Source organism: Homalodisca vitripennis, chromosome 4 (genome assembly GCF_021130785.1).
Source record: "Homalodisca vitripennis isolate AUS2020 chromosome 4, UT_GWSS_2.1, whole genome shotgun sequence".
NCBI classification, from domain to species: domain Eukaryota; kingdom Metazoa; phylum Arthropoda; class Insecta; order Hemiptera; family Cicadellidae; genus Homalodisca; species Homalodisca vitripennis.
In genome coordinates, this window is record NC_060210.1 from 188601226 (window position 1) to 188626341 (window position 25116).

The window sequence follows — 25116 nt, forward strand, 5'->3', positions numbered from 1 at the left end:
TCAATGTCTCCATGAGAAAAAATAACAAAGGTATCATCCACATACCTCCACCAAATCTTCGGTTTGAACTGAGCTGAAGCCAAGGCTTTTCGCTCGAATTCCTCCATAAAGATATTGGCGAAAATAGGAGACAGTGGAGAACCCATTGCCATCCCCTCATCTTGACGGTAAAATTTTTACCCTCTAAACTCAAAATAATTGCATTGAGTGCATAGTTCTAACAGTTCCATAATTACTGGCACGGGAAGTTTAGTTCTATCCTTTAATGTTTGGTCTTCTTTGAGACGTGATTTAATAATTCCGAGAGTTTCTGGAACTGGTACATTTGTAAATAGACTTTCGACATCAAAACTTACCAGTTTGTCAGTTTCAGTCCAACTTTAGGGATTTTGACTTCTCTACGAAAAATCCCTGGAATTTTTGATGAAAGAGTCAGTTTTTTCCTACCAATGGCGTTAAGATGTCCAAGAGGACTTTAGACAATTCCCCTGCAAGGTGAATCACGAGAACTAATGATGGGCCTAAGAGGGGATGGTAGGTTTGTGGATTTTGGGGGAAGGCCATACATATGGGGGATTTTTGAGTGGTGAGGAGTTAATTTAGATCTAAATTTATCTCGAAACGTAGTGTTACTGTTTTCTTGTTTCACTGAACGATGGCAAAATGTCCGGAAAAATCCTGTTTCCTTCACAATCCTTCCATCGTCCAAAAATAACCTTTAAAAAACAATTGCTCTGTGATAAGCATACTGATTATTTTGAAACATCTTCCAGAAGATAAGGCACGATCTAGTTTATGTGGCACACCTGATATCAACACTACCGAACAGCTGTGCTACTATAAAATCTTACACTACTAAACAGGCTTCTGACAGGTTTTTATAGTATAATATACATGAATAATCTCTATACGTGTACTTTGTTATTTTATTCTACGCTAATTTGATTATTTAAATACCTAAGTATAACTGTACGACCGACGGTTGAATACAAAGTAATTAACTTACATAGACGTTCATATTTTCATTTTAAAGCATTTTAATTTCCTTACAAAAGAATTTATTATAAATTCTTATAGCGTATAATTAAATCACCTACCGAAACGTAATAATGCATGTAGTGTAATAAATTCAAATTATTATACTGTTGTTTTTACTTGGATGAGGTTACAATATTGCCTACATTTCATACCTAAAAACGTATCTATCCTTATGAGGTGGTCAAACAATCTGTTCTATTTATTCTGTCATCAAGGAAGTTAACTTAAAGGGTTAAGGCTTTAAAATAAGGATGAAGTTATTATAACAAATATGGAATGCAAAATATTAAACCAAATATTTAGATTATATACTATAACATGGTTTAACTCATAATGTAAAAGTGGCGTATACAGAATATTATTTCGGAGGGGCTGATTTACTGGGAGGTTTAGGAAGTATAAACATTCTCCAAAAATAGAGGATCGTGAATCTTCCCATTGGGCATTTTTTTAGCTTTCAGGCCTCCGAAATGTGTTGTTCTAGCTTAAAACAAACTACTGGGTGCAGTTTAAATGTACGTTGTTGAAAATTTTGAGGGGGGGCGTAAGCCCTTTGCGACACCCTCCTCATATATACGCTCATGTAATGCAGTAATTTGGCAAGATTCTAACTATAACTGCCGCATCATGTTTTAAAATGGCGGTTGTTTTAGAATTTCCCCAAAACTGGTTGGAAACTAAACGGTACAGTAAAGACATAAAACTAGGACGTAAAAGCCCATCAATTTGTTACTTCTTCAGTTATGAGCTTCTACGTCGGTATCAATACGTCAATCCTCCCCCACAGACGGTCTCTAATTCTTTCCCCTTATCCTATTATGTCACCACTAATCCTGTTTGCAAACCTTGGCATAGTTGCATCCATTGCAGATATTCATTATTGCAAAGAACACTGTATGCAATAAACATACAGTATCTTTTTTACAGTGGCGTATTAGAAGGAAGGAGAATAAGTGATGAACGTCAATCAATCAATCAATCGTACTTTTATTGCTTTCAAATAATTTTACTTTGCTTTTTTGTAAACGTCAATAAGTAAAGCTAAAAAGCCTGCAGTTTGCTGTTCTAAGATTCATTCATTGCACGCTTACATACATTAAATTACATTCTCTTTCTCAATCATACATGGATTCAGTATCAGAACTAAGTTACGATAATTAGTGGTCCCAGTGGCGTAACATGAACTCATCTACAGAGTAAAACACTTCAGATGATAAAATATCTTTTAATCGAGCTTTAAACAGGGTTGTATTTTTGACATTTGATAAGCACTCAGGGACATTATTTATTAATCTGTCATCAGCTTGTGAAGAAATTTGTTCAAATGCCAGTGTTGTATGATGCAGCATCCTGTAGCTGTCCCCACCTTTATATCATACCTGTGGACGTGTCTGCCCCGCACTACCTCACATCGGAATCGGCAATGCAGAGCTACATCCAAGATATAGAGGCAGGGTAAAGTCAGAAAACCATGCTCCCTGAAAGAATCGCGGCACGACTCTCTTGATTTCAATTTTCACATGATTCTAATGATTATTTTCTGAAGCCTGATAACTCTGTTGTATCTGATCCTGGCACATCCAGAAATTTTATTTTGTTTGCAAATTTCTACAAACTGTTATCTGTCACTGAGGTACGATTTAAACCACTTCAGTGGCAGACCACGCACCACATTATGATTCCAATTTTCGCAAAAGAGTGACATGGTGAACACAATCAAAGGCCGTCGAAAGATCGAGAAATACACCAACTTTGTGTTCCCGACCCTCCAAACCCTACACGATCGCATCCACAAGGTTTGTGATGGCATCAATTGTAGGCATATTTTCCAAATCCAAATTGGCTTGAAGACAAAATGTCAAACCTTTTGTCCATCACGTTTTTTCAAAGACTTTGCTCAAAACTGGCACAATTGAAATAGGACGATAGTTGCTTGCCAGGCAAGGATCTTCCTTCTGGAAAATTGGAATAACTAGTTATCATTTTACATACAAGATATATTACCATTCTTCCTGTAAATGGCGAAACTTGTTTTCACTTAATTTCTTAAAGCAAAGACATTATTTGTACCATTTACCATTTCTTAATTATGAGTAATCCACTACGTTTTTGGATTGCTGATTTAAATTATCGATGTTTTTGGATCATGCGTAGGCTCTAAGGTTCACTTTGCTGCATAAAGTATCTCCATACTGTAGCATAGTAGCAAGAAAAAGAATAAGTGATAAGTGTGTGTGGTATAAGTGATACGCTGATTATCATTGTACAAAAGGTACACCTCCATTTTTCCCGAAAAAACTGAGCGCTATTTTCATTGCATCCCCTTAACTCCTTTACATTACTTACTCGCCTGTTATTGACGTAGATTATTTCGTTTAAAATTATCAAAAATTTGAATTTGCCCCTTGATCAACTTTATGTTGTAGTCAACTTCACCTATGGGCTAACTTAAACTGATTATCTTAACCTCGTCATTTAGAGCACGCCTGTTAATCTAGAGCCTATATTCACCGTAACAACCCTTGACGATACCTTTCCTGGAATAATGCTAAAACAAGGCTGAAGATAAGGATACGAAATATTACAAAGGAAGTAAATGTTTTTGTAAATAGAAAATATGTTTTCCATAGTATTTTGTGAACAAGTTTGATTTCCTTAGATTGTGTTTGATAAATAAAACTGTCATTTCCATGATATAGACTACTAAACCATTATATATTATCATATGCCAACAGATCCCTGGACAACCATGAGCTCTCACTATAGATATAGGTATATAGTAAAAAAAAACTAACGATTATAGTCGTAACAAATTGAATTAACCTAGTAGTAGGAATCTGAAAATGTAGGAGAATGAAAATAATTTTGCAAATTTTATAACACAGTTTTAAAGATACAAAGACAAATGTTTTATTTCAGACCTTAGCTGAATAGGGACCCTTGCATTCTATGGGAGTGACGAGCGGTCTAAGACGCTGGACTTTGGGTCTTGTTAGAGATAGCGCAGGTTCAAATCCTGGATGAGAACGTTGCATTTTTATCAGTACCATTGATAAAAAAAAGTTATATAAATAAATAACAAAAGTAAATGATAATATAAATAAAAATCATTTCAAAGTAGTAATACTTTTTAAGTTACTAGTAATTGACAGAAAGTTATTTAACCACCAAATAATCTATAAATTTAAGTGAGAATGCTAACAATTGACTAATTGTCAACATAACCTCAGTGAGTAATCGCCGCAGGTGACACTGATAAGATAAGAGTTATATTTCAGTAGAAAAACTGCGGAAGTTCCAAATTGCGGGAAGGACGAGATAACGAACAATACCTTCACTGTTATCTGAAGGTATTTGACCTCGCCCTTGACGTGACTAACCCAGAAGCGTCAGGATAGTGAAGAATCGGCAAATCTGTTTCCTTTCTTCATTTCTTCCTTTTGGCACCGTGCCTTCTAGTGGGAAGTATAAAGAAAATACCTATTGTGAATTGACCAATATTTATGGGTAATATAAAAAGATTTAAATAAAGTGAGGATAACAATTTAATCGTTAATTTAATTTGTGAAGTATACAGATTTAATTTCTGTCTGCCCACACGATGTCTCGAAAACGAAATGACCTGTAAACTTTCAACTTATTTTAAGGCTTATTTATGTATGAGAATACTAAGTTCGATTATGGTTCGTGTTACTGCATGAGATTAGGCTGAGCGTCGTTGAAACTTGTCTCTCAGTAGGCTGACACAATTTCTCTTTTGTTTGCCGGAGGATGCAAAAACTTTCTTGCCGTATCATCGTTTGCCGTCCTCTCTATCAACAATGAACTTTTTTCATTGAATCTCAACGAAGCCTGTTACGCGACAGGTTGGTGTGGCGTATTCTTAAGTTGTAATAAAAAGAGACATAGTATAGGCCACATAAATATTGAACATTCGGTACAACAGAATAAATTTGTGATCAAACCCTCTAGAAATTTATTCTTTTACGTGATAGGCCACTATCTCGGAAGTGGGCAATGATGGCGGAGTAAACTAAGACGTTGAACTTTGGATCCGAGTTAGAGCTAGTGCGGGTTCAAATCCTGTCTGTGACCTTTGCACATTTTACCCTTACTATCGACTTTGTACTGCATCGACTCTCCCCCTTATTCTGTTTGATAAGATCTTCGCACAGGCCAGTGGCCCATGAGGAAGGGCAGAATAAGGTTTAATAGGGGGTCACCTTGTTCAAACGTTTACAAAAACTGGTTTTGCATAGTTCGCTTTTCTATTACTGTATTTTTGTAGTTATTTTAACATAGAAAAGATTTTGGAGAGATATTTGACCGTGCTTTTCAGAACGATGTTTGTCCTTTTTTGAACTTTATTAAACCGACTTATATCCTTACAGAATGACATAGTTGGCATTTATGTTGAATCATTAACAATAGAAATTGGAATAAAAATATTTTTTGTTGATCCTGCTGTTACTAAACCTACAGGTAAATTTAGTTGATAAATTCTATTGTATAGATAGAAAATCACAAACGTTTCACTAGGGTCTGAAATGAAGTGTAAATTCGACCACGGGTAAACGCTCAAACTAAATAACGATCTGATTAAACTCTGATTGCACCTCCATTTGCTGATGCTGAACTGCGATAAGGAGTTGCGGAACTATTTTTCATCATTGCGGCATAGGCATTGCCATGGTGTTGTCATATAAATAGTAGCATATGCAAAGTTTTGGCTTGTTTTTCTTCAGTGCGGAAAGAACGAGAACAGTACTGTTTACATGTTGGGTGCAGCTTGAGTGTCCACCTATGTTTTGGTATGTTCCTTACTTTAACTTCATTTATAGCGTTTTAAAAAGAATATATATATAAAGTCAGAATATTAGGTACAATCGTATTTATGGATATTTTTGTTCATAAGTTATAGCTTACTGCTTTTGCTACAGCCACACCATGCATGCAATTTTACAAAACAAAACTCCTAAACGTTCTACATTTACGGTAGGTCTGTAAAATAAGATCTTCAGTACATTTTACAAAATTAAACCCTAAATATTCAATGCACTTCAAGCCGAAAAGTGTCAAAGATTCTTCAGCTATGACTCAGATTGGCTCCACACTTCTTTCAGTTTATGATAAGACCCTTTACCGAGCAAAACTTTTTATAGTTAAAACAACTCAATTAGTCCTGAATTTAGTATTGAGAATCCATTAATATACGACATGATATTTCATTGCATTTGTGCATCATGCGATTTTTATCAACATTACTTTCAGAATGTCCACCAAAATTTTGACTTCCCCAATATTTTTAGATAAGGGAACGAACACATTTATATACTCAGGTATATTATCAGATTTTCTTACGATTAATCAAACACCCAAACCTCTTTTTTACATTGTATATTTGTTAAAAGTCTTTGAGTTTTAACTTTTGTTCGGGTGAAGCTTATATTTTATTTTCTATCATCAAAATTCAGAAAAAGAATACATGTAAATAATGGACAGGGATATTTTTTGCGTTTCAACTTCACCGCAAAACTATTTTTACAAAACTATCCAATATGTTTTATCTTGTGGCATGCATATTATTTTTAATTATACTTACAAAATGGCTTATAAACCACTTTTTTAACTTTGGACAAGAAGCTATGGAATTTACCATTGCACAATTGATTTAAAAAATGTAACTATACTGTGTGCATAGTTAAATATGGGATCGTGTTTTGTAGGTACGGCCAACTCTTGTCAAGATCTCATGTTACAACCACCATTAGGTAGATTGTCTCCTATCTCAGTCATGTCAACTTAAAGAAGAGGACACAGTTTAAGTATCTTTCAGTCAAATGGAGCAGGACTAGTACTCCTATATTTTAGGCTTCCAAAAACCTTTAACACTAAGGGAGCCCCACTGACTCTAACAGTTAAGCTCCTCAGTAATCTAGACCTGTCGATAAACCCTGTGTCAGCCCTGATGGTGTCCCGACATTTTCTGGTAGTGATGTTCCACTTCTGGGCATTCATTGTGTTGTGGCCTTGACGTTAGAGACAACTAGACCTATCGATCTACCATTGCACCCCAATGTCTTGACATTGCTGTTAGTGATGTTCCACTTCTGGACATTCATTGTGTTGTGGCCTTGACGTTAGTGACAACTAGACCTATCGATCTACCATTGCACCCCAATGTCTTGACATTTTTTGTTAGTGATGTTCCACTTCTGGACATTCATTGTGATGTGGCCTTGATGTTAGTGACAACTAGACCTATCGATCTACCATTGCACCCCAATGTCTTGACATTTGCTGTTAGTGATGTTCCACTTCTGGACATGTATTGTGATATGGCCTTGATGTTAGTGACAACTAGACCTATCGATCTACCATTGCACCCCAATGTCTTGACATTTGCTGTTAGTGATGTTCCACTTCTGGACATTCATTGTGATGTGGCCTTGATGTTAGTGACAACTAGACCTATCGATCTACCATTGCACCCCAATGTCTTGACATTTCGCTGTTAGTGATGTTCCACTTCTGGACATTCATTGTGATGTGGCCTTGATGTTAGTGACAACTAGACCTATCGATCTACCATTGCACCCCAATGTCTTGACATTTGCTGTTAGTGATGTTCCACTTCTGGACATTCATTGTGATGTGGCCTTGATGTTAGTGACAACTAGACCTATCGATCTACCATTGCACCCCAATGTCTTGACATTTTTTGTTAGTGATGTTCCACTTCTGGACATTCATTGTGATGTGGCCTTGATGTTAGTGACAACTAGACCTATCGATCTACCATTGCACCCCAATGTCTTGACATTTTTTGTTAGTGATGTTCCACTTCTGGACATTCATTGTGATGTGGCCTTGATGTTAGTGACAACTAGACCTATCGATCTACCATTGCACCCCAATGTCTTGACATTTGCTGTTAGTGATGTTCCACTTCTGGACATTCATTGTGATGTGGCCTTGATGTTAGTGACAACTAGACCTATCGATCTACCATTGCACCCCAATGTCTTGACATTTGCTGTTAGTGATGTTCCACTTCTGGACATTCATTGTGATGTGGCCTTGATGTTAGTGACAACTAGACCTATCGATCTACCATTGCACCCCAATGTCTTGACATTTTTTGTTAGTGATGTTCCACTTCTGGACATTCATTGTGTTGTGGCCTTGACGTTAGAGACAACTAGACCTATCGATCTACCATTGCACTCCAATGTCTCAACATTTTTTGTTAGTGATGTTCCACTTCTGGACATTCATTGTGATGTGGCCTTGATGTTAGTGACAACTAGACCTATCGATCTACCATTGCACCCCAATGTCTTGACATTTTTGTTAGTGATGTTCCACTTCTGGACATTCATTGTGATGTGGCCTTGATGTTAGTGACAACTAGACCTATCGATCTACCATTGCACCCCAATGTCTTGACATTTGCTGTTAGTGATGTTCCACTTCTGGACATTCATTGTGATGTGGCCTTGATGTTAGTGACAACTAGACCTATCGATCTACCATTGCACCCCAATGTCTTGACATTTGCTGTTAGTGATGTTCCACTTCTGGACATTGTATTGTGATACGGCCTTGATGTTAGTGACAACTAGACCTATCGATCTACCATTGCACCCCAATGTCTTGACATTCGCTGTTAGTGATGTTCCACTTCTGGACATTGTATTGTGATACGGCCTTGATGTTAGTGACAACTAGACCTATCGATCTACCATTGCACTCCAATGTCTTCAACATTTTTTGTTAGTGATGTTCCACTTCTGGACATTCATTGTGATGTGGCCTTGATGTTAGTGACAACTAGACCTATCGATCTACCATTGCACCCCAATGTCTTGACATTTTTTGTTAGTGATGTTCCACTTCTGGACATTCATTGTGATGTGGCCTTGATGTTAGTGACAACTAGACCTATCGATCTACCATTGCACTCCAATATTTCAACATTTTTTGTTAGTGATGTTCCACTTCTGGACATTCATTGTGATGTGGCCTTGATGTTAGTGACAACTAGACCTATCGATCTACCATTGCACCCCAGTGTCTTGACATTTTTTGTTAGTGATGTTCCACTTCTGGACATTCATTGTGATGTGGCCTTGATGTTAGTGACAACTAGACCTATCGATCTCCATTGCACTCCAATATTTCAACATTTTTTGTTAGTGATGTTCCACTTCTGGGACATTCATTGTGTTGTGGCCTTGATGTTAGAGACAACTAGACTATCGATCTACCATTGCACAATATTTCCATATGTTCCACTTCTAACATTTTTTTGGATAGTGATGACTTCTGGCACTTTAGTGGATGTGATGATGACTGATATCGATCTACCATTGACAACACTATCTCTAGTTGTTTGCACTCCCAACAAAGTGCATCCGTTTGATGGCTTGTGCATTCATTGTGTTGTGGCCTTGACGTTAGAGTAAGAGCAGACGACCATACACACTATTGCACCTCAATATTTTTATTTTTTGCGTTAGTGATGTTCCACTTCTGGACATTCATTGTGATGTGGCCTTGATGTTAGTGACAACTAGACCTATCGATCTACCATTGCACCCCAATGTCTTGACATTCGCTGTTAGTGATGTTCCACTTCTGGACATGTATTGTGATATGGCCTTGATGTTAGTGACAACTAGACCTATCGATCTACCATTGCACCCCAATGTCTTGACATTTGCGGTTAGTGATGTTACACTTCTGGATATATCTCTTACGTGCAGCATCTGATATCGGAAGCAGTCGCAGGCTTGACTTCTGGAATCTGGAGCCATGTTCGAAGGGATCGAAAAATAATTGGAGACGAATAACGAAGAAGGTCAAAACGAACTCTTTGCATCGTTTCGACATCAGAGACACCTAGACCACAAAAAGTAGTGCAGTCTAGGTGAAGAGGTGGTCTCATTAGGTACACCAATGAGCAAACTTCTTCTTCCTTCTTCGTCGCTGATTATTTTTAGATCTCTTCAGATGAGCATGACTCCAGATGTCAGGAGTCAAGTCTGCGACAGCTTCAGACTTCAGTTTCTGCAAGTAAGAGGAAGGTGAACTGGAGATAAACTCAACATTACGCTTTGAAACAGCACCTTCCAAACATAACTGCATTATGTGTAGTTTTAATTTATCTATATTTTTACTTATTTAGGCACTGGTGATAACACAATTTTGATTAGTAAAAAAAATGTTACTAGAATTTGGCCAAAATAATACATTTTATAATTTTTTTCTGCATAAGAAAAATGGCTTAATGCACTTAACCCTCCCCATATTTTTCTCATGATGTAATGGAAGATGTCTCATTATAAAGATAAAATTCTATCGCTTTTTACTTATGCTAAAGAACAAAATATTTTGAGATATTTTCTAATAAACTAAAAAATATCTAAAATCTAAAAAGCGCTAGTTATAGTCTCAATCCAATAATTCTACGATTTAAAGTAAGGTTATAACAGTGTATAAGGTGATAAATACTCAAATTTTTTGTGTACTTTTGGGTCCAGTAAACGAAGTGGCAGTATATGTGTTTTTTATACATGGGAAAAATCATAATTTTTTAATCTACACGATTATATACAAATCTAATGGTGAATGTATGTATGATCGTATGTGTATGTTACTCAATCACGTAGAATCTACTAGCAGATTGTACTACTGAAATCCTACATAGACGTTCTTAGGGTACCTAGTAACACATAAGCCTATTTCTATTTTGAAACTTCAGACTACGGCTCCCATTGTTCTATAAAGTTTTAAAAATCCTACTTTTGTTTGTAAAGTTATAGCAAACAAAAATAATTTAAAGGGCTGTTGAATGTACTCGGTTATTCTGTGAAAAACTTTTATTATGACAGCATAACTTTTATTATGCCAATGTGCGCAGTGTAGCGGGTACGGCGGTTATCGCAAGATAACCAGATCAAGCAACGTCGGTGTGGCTGCTGCTTGGATAGGTGACCGCTGAGCGATCCTGTCCTTGCAAGCAGCCCGCCTGCCCGGCCATTGGTGGTCGTTCGGAAGTCACCTTTAAGCCGTTGGTCCTCAGGTTAAGTGTTAGAGAGGGCTTCTTATCCCTAACTTCGCCTGGTAAAATAAGACATTCTTTACATTTTTACTTTTATAAACACACGTTTAACTAATTTAACCACTATTTTAAATTTGTTCTCATTTATAGTCTTTAAGGCGTATATTCAGTTTGATAGTGCAACAACTCTTTATTTCAACCTTTTCTACAACCGCTGCTGAGCACATAATAAAAATAATAAAAATAAAAGTTTTAGTAAAAATAAACTTTTAGTTGTACAAATATTAAATACAGCAAATATTAAGTAAGCAGTGCTTGATCAGTACTGTAATGGTTATATCAAAGACAAAGATACTATGTAACTTTTACTATACCTTTAAATACTGTCATAAAACCCATTTTGGTTGTCTTTTAACAGAAGTAGATTGCTCAGACCCGTGTATTTAAATTTTTTCTTGATTGTGTCAACAAGTCAAAATCAACATTGGCTTTGGAAATATATTTCACTTGAACCAAAATTTCTCATACACGAGCAAAGCCTATGAAATTGCGTGCGAAGCCGCGGGTAACTGAGTATTAAATATATTGTTTCACGTTTCCCTTATAAAGAATATAATAAAAACTCAAATTAAAGTTAGAGATGCATACTTTAAACTAATTGATTGTTTTTATATAATACAGTTTTCATGTTTTCTTATTTTAAGGAATTTTCTGTAGTAATTTTAGAATGTAGAGAGTGTATAATTTTGGATGACTTCGTCTTAGTTAAAAATAAATTTCAAAATATAAAAAACCACTATGAGGTCTACTTGGAATTTAAAAATTGATAATTATAACATGCCACCAATTTTTACTTTGTCAAAAACTAACTTTTTACATTGATATAGCTATAAAACACGTTCAACGTTTTAACTGTATAGTTGCTTAGTTAAACATTATAATGTAAAACAGAAACGGATAGATATAAGAAAACAATACACTTTTGGACATTTTTTCATTTATTTATTTTAATAAAAACCACAGTTTATAGCGGTATATTTTGAAATGTCCTGTATATTGAGTAATAACATGAATTTATATTATTACTAGCAGCTATCCGTGGCTTCGCTCGTAATTTCGTATGTTTTTCATCTATATGAACACTTCTGATTCGAATTAATTGTACATCCAACGCCAATGTTGAATTTGCCTCGTTTTGCGATCAAATGATATCTTACCAGTACATATACAGATCTGAGAAGCCTAAAATGAAAACTAGGATGGGTTTTATAACAGTCTTTAAATTTATAGTAAACGTTAGATAGTAACTTGTCTTTTATATATAATACTTAATATTTGCTAAAAATGTACAGTTAAAGTACGTTTTTATTACAACATTTAATTTTCTTATCTGGATATTTTCTTATTGATTTTCACGTATGTAAACACTTTTATATCTTAAAAACACGTATTATTTACTTCGTTCTTGGTATCTTTTGTTCCGTAGATGATTTTTGCCTTGTTCTCGATCAAGATATATCACAAATCACAGAAGCCTACTTCTGTCAAAAGACAACTAAGAGGATTTATAACACTTTAAATTTATAGTAAAAGTTAGATAGTAACTGTATCATTTGATATCTAACACTTAATATTTGCTAGAAATGTACAGTTAAAAGTACATTAACAATGCCACTATTTACATGTTTGTTTCTTTATAAACAGAAAAATATTTTCAGTATTTTAGAACGTTTAGAGCTAGAATGGGTACATTAGTTTAAAAGCACAGTCCAGCGAACTTTCATCTACCATAATTCTTCCCGACTGCGAAGAAATCTTTGGTGTTTTGGGAAATTTTCTAAGGTGGTGGTTTTTTTTTTGTTGTTGTTGTTGTTAATTTACTTACCTAATCGCTCAAACCTAAAAACAGTGTGAAAAGTAATAGTTACTCCTTAAATCATTTGCAAGACATACGGTTGAGCTGGCATAAAAATGTTCACACAGTTCATTTCATTTTACAGGTTCTTTCAATTAATATTTCACAAATTTAGAGACCAAGATGGGATTTTCGCTATTTTAAAGACCAGTGGGGCGTAGCCCGGAGGAATTTTCGGAATGAAAATAGTCTTATATTCATTCATCCCAGGGACAGTAAGAATGGCGTTATAAAATGGCTGAATAGTATACGCGTAAAAGAAAAACCAACAAACAAAGGTATTTATAAAAAAATAAAAAAGTATTTAAGAAACATGTTGACATGAACGTAACATTTTGCACAACAAATAATATAAATAATCTAATGGAAATCCAAAAGATACAATTTTAGATGGCAATAAAAGTGGAATTTACAAAAACTGTAAAGATTGTGTTAAGATTTACATTGGACAGACAAAAAGAACCATTAAAAAAAGATTTAAAGAACACGCAAGATATTATAAACACGGACAAACTGAAAAATCACACTATTGCCAAACATGCATTTGAAACAAATCACACCTTTAAAAACTTCACATTATTAAAACAAGTCCATAAACAAGAAGAACTCGACGCTTATGAAACATTATACATAAAAAACGTAAATAAAAGATAAAATATTAAAGAACGATTTTGGACCGATTCAAAATTCACCATTCCTTTAAAAACAACTAAATTCTTTTTGACGCAAACTTTTATACATATATTAATAATTATATGTCTTTTGCTTTTAACTATGCAAATCTTGTATTACGTTTTACTGAGCTGATAATTGTTTTAAATTGTAAAATACTTATACTATTTCAATATTGTCGATTCACACCTGACGATGGCATCTTTGATGTCGAAAGGCCTCGTGTGAAAATATTAAAATTGGATAATTTATTGTGAGTTTTCTTTTATAGTTTCCAATAAGAAGAGCTCCTCTTTCAATGAAACAAAGGTATATTCGCATTTATAATATTATACAGTACCGATACATCTCGCTTGCTCCAGAAAAGATGGGAAACAGCGATAGTAACAATCGCCAGGGGGTGGCAGGGGGTGTTGACAGCAGTGGGGAGGGAGGGGGAGATCAGCTGATCACCGTGTTGACAATGACAGGTAGCCAACCCGCCAGTAGACAGCCGACAGTCGCTAACCGTCCGTTAGTCTGTGTCCAGCCAGGAGAAGAGTTACCTGTGCCACTCCACTCTCCACCTGCCGCTTCTCTACTTCACCGGTTAGTCTATACGTTCGACTTCTTTAAATGAATGTTTATTTTCACTTTAAATTTTTCTGGGCTTAAATTTGTTTTGTACTCAATACAGAAAATAAAATACGTCCTTTAAAGTGTTTTAAACTTTGTTTTTTCGAACGACTTTTGTTGTTGCTAACAATAATATTCAAATAAAGTCACTAATTAGTCGTTAACCTTAAAAATATTTCACTAAAACGGTTCGAAAATTAAATTCCTCGTAATGGATAGCAAAATAGTTACTTTTCAAGTAACAATTTTCCATATGAAGTCCTTAACGGACACGAAACTTTTGAATGGACATCTTCAATGCGTTAAGTTATTTTCTGTTAGAACTAAGTGGACTTGGAAGAGAATAATGAGTACATTGTATTGTAAATAAAAATAAGCATTGTACGAACAATGAACCATTAGAATCTTTTAATTTGCAAAAACTGAGGTTAAGAATTACACCTTTCTTCTTTTTTAAGTCAATCTGAATTGAATAATGTTAGAGTTATTTTGTGTGAAAGCACGAAGAAGCTATTTTTTAAATACAAATTTTTAGTAGAACGGAATAATCGATAAATCGGAATTGATTCCGAGAAGGTTTCCTGTTAGATCCAAATAGGATGCCTGATAAACTCGATTAAGATTAACCAGAGAAGAAAATCTCTTTGTATCATTTGTAGGATTGTAATGGGTAAATTTCAAGTTGATTGTTTTATTCTTCAGACAAGAACCTACACTTCTGGTTTTAAAGCGTTGAAATCACTTCGTCTCTTTAAAGATAAAAAGGTTACGGGTGCTGCACTGATATTGGATGTAGAGTTTTCACCTATCGTGAGGGAGTATTATAACTCGAGATAACAAAAGGGGAATTTTGTATTATTTACTATTTTCTGACATCTTTTTTCATATTTAATCCCTTTTCATCCTTTTACATTTGTCATTTTGCTAATTATTTTCATAAAACAATTTAAATTCGTATACATTATAAATTATTGTATCTTTTAGGTTAAATAGGGATACTGTTCAGACCCCGGAAAATGTATATTTTCTCGAATTTAAAAAGGAATTCGTTGGAAACTCAAAACTCTCCGGGAAAGTGTTCAGAACAGTCTTTTCAAAGCGAATCTAAAATTGTGGTACTTAGAAAAACATCCATCTGCATTAAAAATTATACTGCTCAACTACTCTATCTAAGGAAGCCTGACATAAAATCAAGAAAATTATTTTAAAAACTCGACAATATCCATTGTAATTTTATTTTAAATATCTTCCGGTCTACACCATAAAATATTTAATGCTTTCTAAGTGATCCATAAAGATACTAAATACACGATAAGTTTTAGTTTTAGAATTAATGTATTATTGTTTTGTATCAACTGTCCTTTATAGTTGTTTCTGAAACCGGTGATTTTATTGTTGTTATGCACTAGAATGAAAAACGTTCGCTACGGTGCTGGAAAGTGTTTTCCTCGCATGATGATCATATACGTGACGGAGTCACGCACGTGGATTGTCCCGCACGCCCGGAAAACATCAGCGTTTCGGCCTTGAAACATAATATACAGGGTTTCATTGTTGTGCCATATGTTTGCAAACTGGAGCAATTTGCGTCCATTACTATGTATGTATTAAACCGGTAAAGTTTACAAAACATTCGCCCCTATTCATATTTAAACGGTAACATATCAATATACAACTTGAGGGAGTAATTTTAAAATAGATACAGATCATATATTCCAGAATCTTAAGTTTCTCTTTGTAATGCATGTGGTTTTTTAAGCCTCAGCGTCAGCTATGCCGGCTTCAAGTACACTGGTTTTTATTGTCACAATACGTGATTGGACCTCCCCGGGATTTGAACCCGTGAACTCTCGGTTAGAGAGCCGAGACTATAACCATTAGTCTACGGAGGAGGAAAAGTGCATTTTTTATTGGTTTATGTAAAACGAATTATTGTGGAAAGGATTTTTGTTATGATAAAAGTTCGTTATATAAATAATCATATGGCCTGCTCTAGGCCTGACTGTAGAGAAATCCTATCCTATATTTATTTATACTGAGTTTTCTGTAATATTTATTCAATTCAATGTCTTTTCGCAATTTTTATAGGGTGAAAACTCTTTCTTAAAGTACGGTAATATTAAAGTGTATTGTGTATCATTATCCCAATTGTGTTTGTATTCTACACCCTTTGATTTTGTTTCCCAAAATATTCAAATAAGACAAATTTAACGCAAAGCTTTCCTAAATTACTCACTTCTACTATCAACTGTTAAAAGTATTAACAGTGTATCGGACTTTTTGATCAGTCTGTATAAAATATGTCTTATTTTAAGTAAAGTTTTCGGTTTCTGTTCATGTTCTTTAGTCCAGGAAATGGTAAAGCACTTCAGCATAAATGGTATTTGTGTTTTTTTATGAAGTGGCAGGTTATAAGGTTAGGTTGAGACACCACAAAAAGATGATAATTTTTAAATCTAAATATGTCATTGTTTCTTAAAATGTAAGACTACCGATCCCACAGCAGTTGAAAACACGTAAATGGAAAGAAATTCCTTATTTTACCAGGCGAAGTTAGAGCTAAGAAACCATCTCTAATACTTAACCTGGGGACCAACGGCTTAAAGGTGACTTCCGAACCACTACCAACGGCCAAGCAGGCGGGCTCCTTGCAAGGGCAGGATCGCTCAGCGGACACCCATCCAAGCAGCAGCCACGCTCGACGTTGCTTGATTCGGTTATCTCTCGATAACCACAGCCTTAACCGTTACACTACGCCATTGGCAATAGGCATAGACATTACATTGGCATTGGTTGAGGAAGATAGATGGTGAATTACTCCTCCAAGGTCATTAGACCTTAATCATATCTCATCACGTTTTTTTTTACTTTTGATGTCCCTGACATCCCACTCTCTGACATCAATTGGATTGCCCATTTGTGAGCGGTCACTTATTTTGTACTTATTGTTGACTCAACTCTACAAATATAATCCAACCAGAACTAAATCCTTATAGATATCTTGTTTCCTACGGTGGTTTAAAAGATCGTATTGATAAAATTATATCTTAATATTCATACATTTGAAATGTAAATAATATACAGGTAAAATAATTACTGTAAGTGAATTAACTTGTCATGGGTGTTATAACATTTTACGCAGCCTGACACTACTATATTTATTATTTCCTGCTCAGAATCACGAAATTACAACAGACGCAAGAATTTGTTCAATATCTAATGAAATTTAGGAGGTTAAAACATTGAACCAGCAATATCTGAGACAGCTGAGGTTACAAAGGTTATTGACCTTATTGTTGTGAACAAGGAAAACGCTTAAAATCGTTTGCTTATCTAACTGAAAACAAGACATTAGCGTTGAGGAGTCCTCAGGATGTTAACCTTCCTTGAGTAGTTTTTCAATCAACTCAATAATAAACAAAGATTTCAATAGTTTTATAAGGATGTATAATGAAAGGCACATTGTTGAGACAAATTAAATAGTTTATTCCATTAAATAAAATGGCGCAGATGTGACGCGAACAACTGTAATGGCTGTTGAAGTAAATGATGTTGCCGAGTTGGTCTTGTATTGTACTCAGACTGAGCGCTCGCACGGACGTTAAGAGCAACCTCAATAGTAGCCATACAATGAGTGTAGCAGCAGGCTGTGTCACGTTTTCATCTCATTCAACAGGTGTTAACTTCACTACTTCACACTAGAGTATTCATTTTTTGCTCTCTATTGTAAACACACCTTTTGTCATCCCAATAACAAACATTTGGCTTTTATAACTTCAGTTATGTCACCACATATTTCCAACAGAAAATATAATTTTTGTATAGTACTGAATACAGACGATTAGGTATTTCAAAATCAATAACTTGCAATTTGATTATTTGTTATAAAATATCATTTTTCCGATAATACCCTTATTTCTACAATAATATCAATCCTTCATTCAAAAACGCAATTCTTATTTTGAAAAAAGAGTTCAGGACTTTGGTATAGTCAATTGCTGCAAGGTTTAGTTGGGGTTGAGCCAGAAGAAGTTGAAATCCTACCCTTTGGCCTGAAGAACTTTACCAGTACTTTCCACATCATACTGGATCGTTTCTCTCAATTACCGTGTTTGTTCGTATACTCGAACTGAAATGTACTCCAGTGAGATGAGAAAATAAATCTATTACACAGAGTTTTTTCAGTACTCTTTTTGGATATTTAAGGGGATTAAGTATTTTTACTTAAAATAAATTTAACCACAATCGTTTTACTCATACTTTAAAAGAATAACTTTTCTTAGAAAACTTAAATATAAATCTGATGGATTTTTGTATATCATATATAAATAAAGTGAAAGTAAGCCAAAATATTGCAGATTTAGTAAAGATAGTACCCGTACTTATTATTCAAGCCAATTCTCAAAGCAACAATTAAAATTACTTAGATAGCTAGACATTTATTACTTATCAAATGTAGGCTAATGGCAGTAGACATATTATAAAAGAAATAGAAATATATTTTAAATCAACTTGAGTGCATTGATTATAATATAAAATACCTTGAAATCGTCTTTGAATATTACGAAATACTGTGTGGCATTTAAGATTTTAAAGAAGAATATGTGTTAATTTAAAAAACATCTCATACAAAGAGGATACCAAAAAACTTAGTAACCAAAATATAGTTATAAATGAGTATTGTAGCAATAGAAATATCCCCTAAAATAACTGACACAAGTTAAGGAAGACCCTGTATATTCACAACTTTGATTTCATAACCTAGCACACCACTCCTCTATCAGCAAGGTTATGATTCATTACCGTAACTGAAAACGCCAAGACGCTGTCCACTGTTATCTACCAGTGTTGCCAACTCAGCATTGGACTAGACAATAAATACTGAATCAGCTCTTGTACGATACACTGTGACAGCATAACTACTTCAGTTGCCGATGTGCATGTCATGCTGAACACACCTGCGAATTCCTGGAAATTGTACTCACCGCTCATCACAATTATGCATATGCATGTGTTGATTCTTGGGTTTTAGAGCTTTCTAGAGAGAATAAACATGATGTGGTTTTAAAAAATATACACTACACACGATTCAGAATTAATTGTTCTACTTTCCCGCTTTAATTAATACGACATGTTTGTTGTTGTTACTTGCTCCTTTACAACTGATGAATACTTGCTACAGTTTGTAAAGTGTAATCTTATGAGATGATCACCTTATAGATCTCCTTAAGGGATGACCTATATTGAGTAAATGAAAAATCTAAAACTTCACCTGTATAAAATACTCTACATTTCCCGCCCCCCCTACTATTTTTTAAAATACTTCATATACAAGAAAGAAATGCCAGAAATATGTATAGTTTAATATTACTTAAGCTTTGTAGTATCAAAAATTGGAGGTTGACCTACCCCACCCCCAATAGAAAGCGTCATCCCAAATGAAATATTCAAATGATAACCCTTCTTATATTACTAAAAATATTACGTGAATCTAATATTTTGGAGCAAACCAAAACTATAAAACTTTATATTATTCCACTAAAACATTTCTAAACCCTATTGACAAGACATTAATGTAAAGTATCGTAATTACAAAGAAAATGTACATGACGAGTTTTTTTTAACAAAGCTCACTCAAAACTAAAATCTTCGAATCAATAGTAATTGTTTTTGATGATTAAAAATTGTTTAAATATCTATGAATAACACAAGTATTGTATACTTGTCTCCAAGAAGTATTCTCTTCTGGCTGGTTTATACCTTCTAGTTGAACCTACATTAGGTACAGTAAAAACCGATGTGTCACCAGTGTGGCACACCTTATGGAAGCGGCACGTTACTAACCGTAAATGCCGAGATTCTGAGGTGTAAGGGTTAATCGATAGGTTAGTCTACTGCGGGAAATGACTGTTGGAGTTGGTGGGGTTCCCTGAAGTGTTAAAGGTTCTTGCTAGCCTAGACATAAGGGTATGCCACCCCCTGCCTGCTTCGACTGGAGAGGCTGGTTCAAAGTTGGCTTCCCCTTCTTCCAAGAACACATGACTGAGATTAATAACATAAATTCTTCTTCGTGGATCTCGACAGGAGGCGGCTCCTACCCCCAAACTTACCCATTCAGAATATCCTGTCCCTCCGGAAGCAGTGTAAAGGCCCTTTATGGACCATGTGCAATTTCTAATCTTCTTGTCCCAAAAGAATAAAATAATTGTATATGTGTCCATTGTAACTATAACTAAGTTCTCGTTTCACCGTTAAATAATCTCTAATCATGTTTTATACAGACTATTATGAATGCATGTTACATACATTTTGAGAAATGGTTATATTTTAAACTTCAAAGAAAACTTTATCTTTACACGAGCAAGATAGAGTGTGATGATGGTGCAAGTCTCTTGGTGGGATTTCCCTCAATTTATCCTTGTTACGCGACCAGAGGTCTGCCTTGGCCCTCCTGCTTTCTCCATGAGATGCCACAAATATATATAACGACAGTTGACATTTTGAAATGTATTATAGTGCAGTATATTATTAGCTTTGTAACTTACAGCAGAGAGAGATCCTGTTTAGCCATAATCCACTCTTGAGCATCTTATTTATAATTTACGATATTACCAGACCAAAATTAGATTTGTCCAAGATTACAATTAGGTTTGTCTAAGATTAAAACTAGATTTATCCAAGATTACAATTAGATTTGTCCAAGATTAAAATTAGATTTGTCCAAGATTAAAATTAGATTTATCCAAGATTAAAATTAGATTTGTCCAAGATTAAAAGTAGATTACTGGATAGCTTCTTTACTGGTCAGTCAATCGTTCGACTCCTTTGATTAAATATTTATTTTCTCTTTAAATCTTTCTGGGCTTAAATTTGTTTTGTACTCAATAAAAAAACACAATACAGCCCAATGGTCTCGTTAAAATTTGTTAAACTTTTTTAATTTTAACTAAGTTCAGTTTCAGTACCTGAACTTAGTTAAAACAGCCTTTTCTTGTTGCTAACAATAATATTCAAATAAAATAACTAATTAGTCGTTAACATTAAAATATTTTAGTAAAACGGTTGACAAATTTCCCATAATGAGTATTAAAATATATACTTTTGAAGTGAACACTCATCAAACCTCCTAAGTCCTTAACGGACACGAAACTTTTGAATAGGACAGCTTCAATACATTACGTTATTTTCTGTTAGAACTAAGTGTGATTGGAAGAAAACAATGAGTATTATTGTTCATTGTAGTGTAAATAAAAAATACGTATTGCACGAACAATGAAAAGGTTAAGTTGTTCTCGTGAAAGGGTCTTCACGACCATTAGAATATTTTTAATGCGTAAACACTGATGTAAGGAATTAAAACTTTCTTCTTTTTTAAGTCAATCGAAATAATGGTAGAATTGTTATGTGTGAAAACACGATGAAGCTATTTTTAAAATAAATATTTAGTAAAACTGAACAATCGTTAAATAGCAGAGAGAATCCTTTTTCACTAGCCATAATCCACTCTTGGGCATCTAATTTATAATTTATGATATTACAAGATTAAAATTAGAATTGTCTAGAATTACAGGATCGTAAGTAATAATAAAGTTATTTTATGACTACAGATATAATAACTTTGTCCTCAACGACTTTCCAGTATTTCTCCATCATAGGTCGTTTGCGCCATTACAATAATTATATGTTGCGTACTACATAAATGCACGTTATTGAGGGGCGTAATTCGTCATCAGAGTTTTGCTATTTTTATTTCTTTATTTCTTGATCTCCTAAAATTGAACTTAGTCATAAAAGGACCTAGCGCTGCTCCAGCGTGACAGGATATTCTGGATGGGTAGGGTTAGGGGTTGGGGCCACCACCTGTGGAGATCCATGAGGAAGGGTTTATGGCACTAATCTCAGCCATTCTCTCCCCTTAGAAGAAGGGAAGGTCAGCTCTGTACCAGCCTCTCCAGTGACAGCAGGGATGGGTTGTCACAACCTTATGATAAGGCTAACAACCGCCTTTAAAAATTAGAAAAATCGCACCCCTTCTAACAGTCATCCCCCGCAGTATATTAGACCGATCGATATACCCAATCTACCCATATGCCACTCCCGGACATCTACAGGGTTGTCCAGATTTAAGTACATATCGATTTCTGCTTTACCCAGTGTAAGTTCAACTGGTATAAACCAGCCATAAGTAAATCCTCCTGGAGAGTGTTTTTCCATAGTCTATAGTTTCTTCAGACTATTGCGAGTTATGTATAAACCGTTATTATTGTGTCCGTAAGCAGTTTCATACAATTTGTTTAAAACCCCACAATGGTTGCTGTTTTTAATATTGTTTCTTGTTTTATTACATAATCTGAAAAACTTTATAGGTTTTCCCTATTCTGGGCACCTTGATCTAATGTATATTTTTATTATTTACAACGCAGAATATTGAAATTGAACTTAGCCGATTAAAAATCAAATTTGTGGTAGTACAAGCTGTTCACTAACCTTACATGGTTTTTTATTTCTTAATTTTTAAAGGGGAGTTTTTTTTATTAATAATAAACAACTACAAATAATACGTTTAGGGAAACAGAAATTATAGATTTGGAAAAGCAGTAACTTGTCTACAAAAATCAACATGTAAACACTTCAATTTCAGCAATTTTAAATTATAGTTTACACGAAGTATTTCTGGATATAAGGGAAACATATTATTTACTTTAATATTTAAATTTTTTGCACATCAACAGAAGGAAAATTAAATTCTTGGTAATAGACCATACATCCTATTTCTCCTCACATTTTTATCCTATTCCACAACAGTTTTTGTCGAGTACGAATATTTAAGCATATTTTTTTAATAGAGACAATATATTATAGAGAATTGATAGAGAATATATTTTTGGTACATGTCACACTACTTGGCAATAAAAATCTAAATTGTAACAAATCCCACCCTATTTTTTAAATAGATAAACCCTCACATTTGAAACTTAATTTCTGTAAACAATGGAATAAATTATCTTATTTTATAATAGTTTTTATTGTTTATTTACCATTATGCTTGTGCCTGAAAAATCATTTTTTCATATTTTTGTAGTGGTCAATACCTTGTAAAATTCAGTTGTTTACATAATGAAATTTAATTTTGTTGTAAATAATTTGGGAGTACTCTTAATGAAGGTTATTAGTGAAATCTTATACCCAGGTTATCCTCCTGGGTATAAGATTAACTTTAGTCTCCTATTAACTTCTAATTTTGTGTAATTTCTGTATTAATGAATTTATCTACATAAAATATGCAGCACTTGTAACTATTTAACTAATTTTATACTTGTTAACAGTATTATAAGCTAATATTTCATTCATAGACCAGATATTCCAAAAGTGTAAATCGAAGAAGCTATATTTAAATTTTATAGGACTATGAGACTGATTAGACAACGATAGTAAAGGTTGAAACACTTTTAAAGCGCTATTTTCAAGAGGAATCTTTTTACACATATGGCATGTTTACTGATTAGAATGTTTATGTTTAAGGAAAAAGGTCCATCCCTATTTGAACACTTTTATTGTATGATTTAATCATAATACCTGTCTTATTTTCATTATTCAGCTTAATTTTATTGTAGTCATCTAAAGTATTTTTTTTATTTCTATTGTTTAATTTGTGATTTACATTATTCCATTATGTATTCCATATCCCGAGAAGATGTCTTGGAAACTATGTAGAAATGTGCTTAAGCAAAAAGGAATTCGCTTCCTCCTTCAATCGCGCTGAGTGTAATTGCTTTCCTCTGTTTCGGAGGAAGCGTTCAGAGGAAATGGGAAAGGAAACGGTCAATTTCCTGTTGTATTTTTCTATCTCCTACCAAGAATGCTACAAAGGCTAACTAGAAAGAAAAAACACAAAGGATAAGGATAGTTAAACTAATGCTAAAGACACATTTACTATACGTTTACTATACGTGGCGTTAAACAATTCCGAACTAGCTAATATTTTAGTTATCTATTTAATTTTTATTTTAATAAACTGATACAACGGAACATCGAAGGACAATACAGAAGACATCGAAAGTCTTTATTGAACAGATTTAACATTTTTGCAGAACGAGAAACTTTCTCGTTTTGTAACTCTGTTGTCCTACCCAGCAGGGATCACTTCTGGCTGGTTAATACCTTCCACTTGAACCCACCACTGGGCACAGCAAAAAACCGATATGTCACTCAAATCTGGGCAACCTTATGGATGTCCAGAAGCGGCACATCACTAACCGCAAATGTCGAGATTCTGGGGTTCATGGGCAATTCGATAAGTCTAGTCTACTGCGGAAGATGACTGTTGAAGTTGGTGGGGTGTGTTCCCTAACCTCAGATGTTCTTGCTAGCCTAAACAAGGGTGTGCCACCCCCTGCCTGATTTGACTGTAGGGGTTGGTTCAGAGCTGGCCTCTTCTTCTTCCCGGTTGACGTGACTTTGAGATCAATGCCCTAATTCTTCCTCGTGGATCTCGGTAGGAGGCGCCCACTACCCCCTGAATATCCTGTCACTCAGGAAAGCAGCGCAAAGGTCCTTATAGGACTAGGTGCAATTTATAAGCTTCTATGAGGAAAAAAAACTCTGTCGCCCTTTGAATTTGCAATCCCAAAAACAATAGCATTCTTCCTCGTACCAAGAAGGATCTATGTACCAAGTTTCAAGTTTCTAGGACCTCTACATCAAAAGTAATCGCACAGACAGACAGGCAGACAATGGTACTGTTTTTAAAAGAACCTGCCGGGTAAAGAACCCATAATCTTTTGTTTTTCTTTAATAATTCTCACTTAAG

The 25116-nt window shown here is 34.6% G+C and overlaps 1 protein-coding gene across 2 annotated transcripts in view; it reads left to right on the forward strand.

Annotated features, from left to right (window-relative positions):
* Positions 1 to 5716: 5716 nt before the first annotated feature.
* The window catches only part of LOC124360796 (neprilysin-2), a 119919-nt gene continuing 100519 nt past the window's right edge, over positions 5717 to 25116 (forward strand). The window contains exon 1 of one of the 2 annotated variants that reach the window (XM_046814697.1): positions 5717 to 5849. The gene's annotated coding sequence lies outside the window, so the exon portion shown is untranslated. Of the gene's footprint in view, positions 5850 to 14149; positions 14280 to 25116 lie in introns of those variants that run through there. The other variant, XM_046814696.1, reaches the window with a different exon arrangement.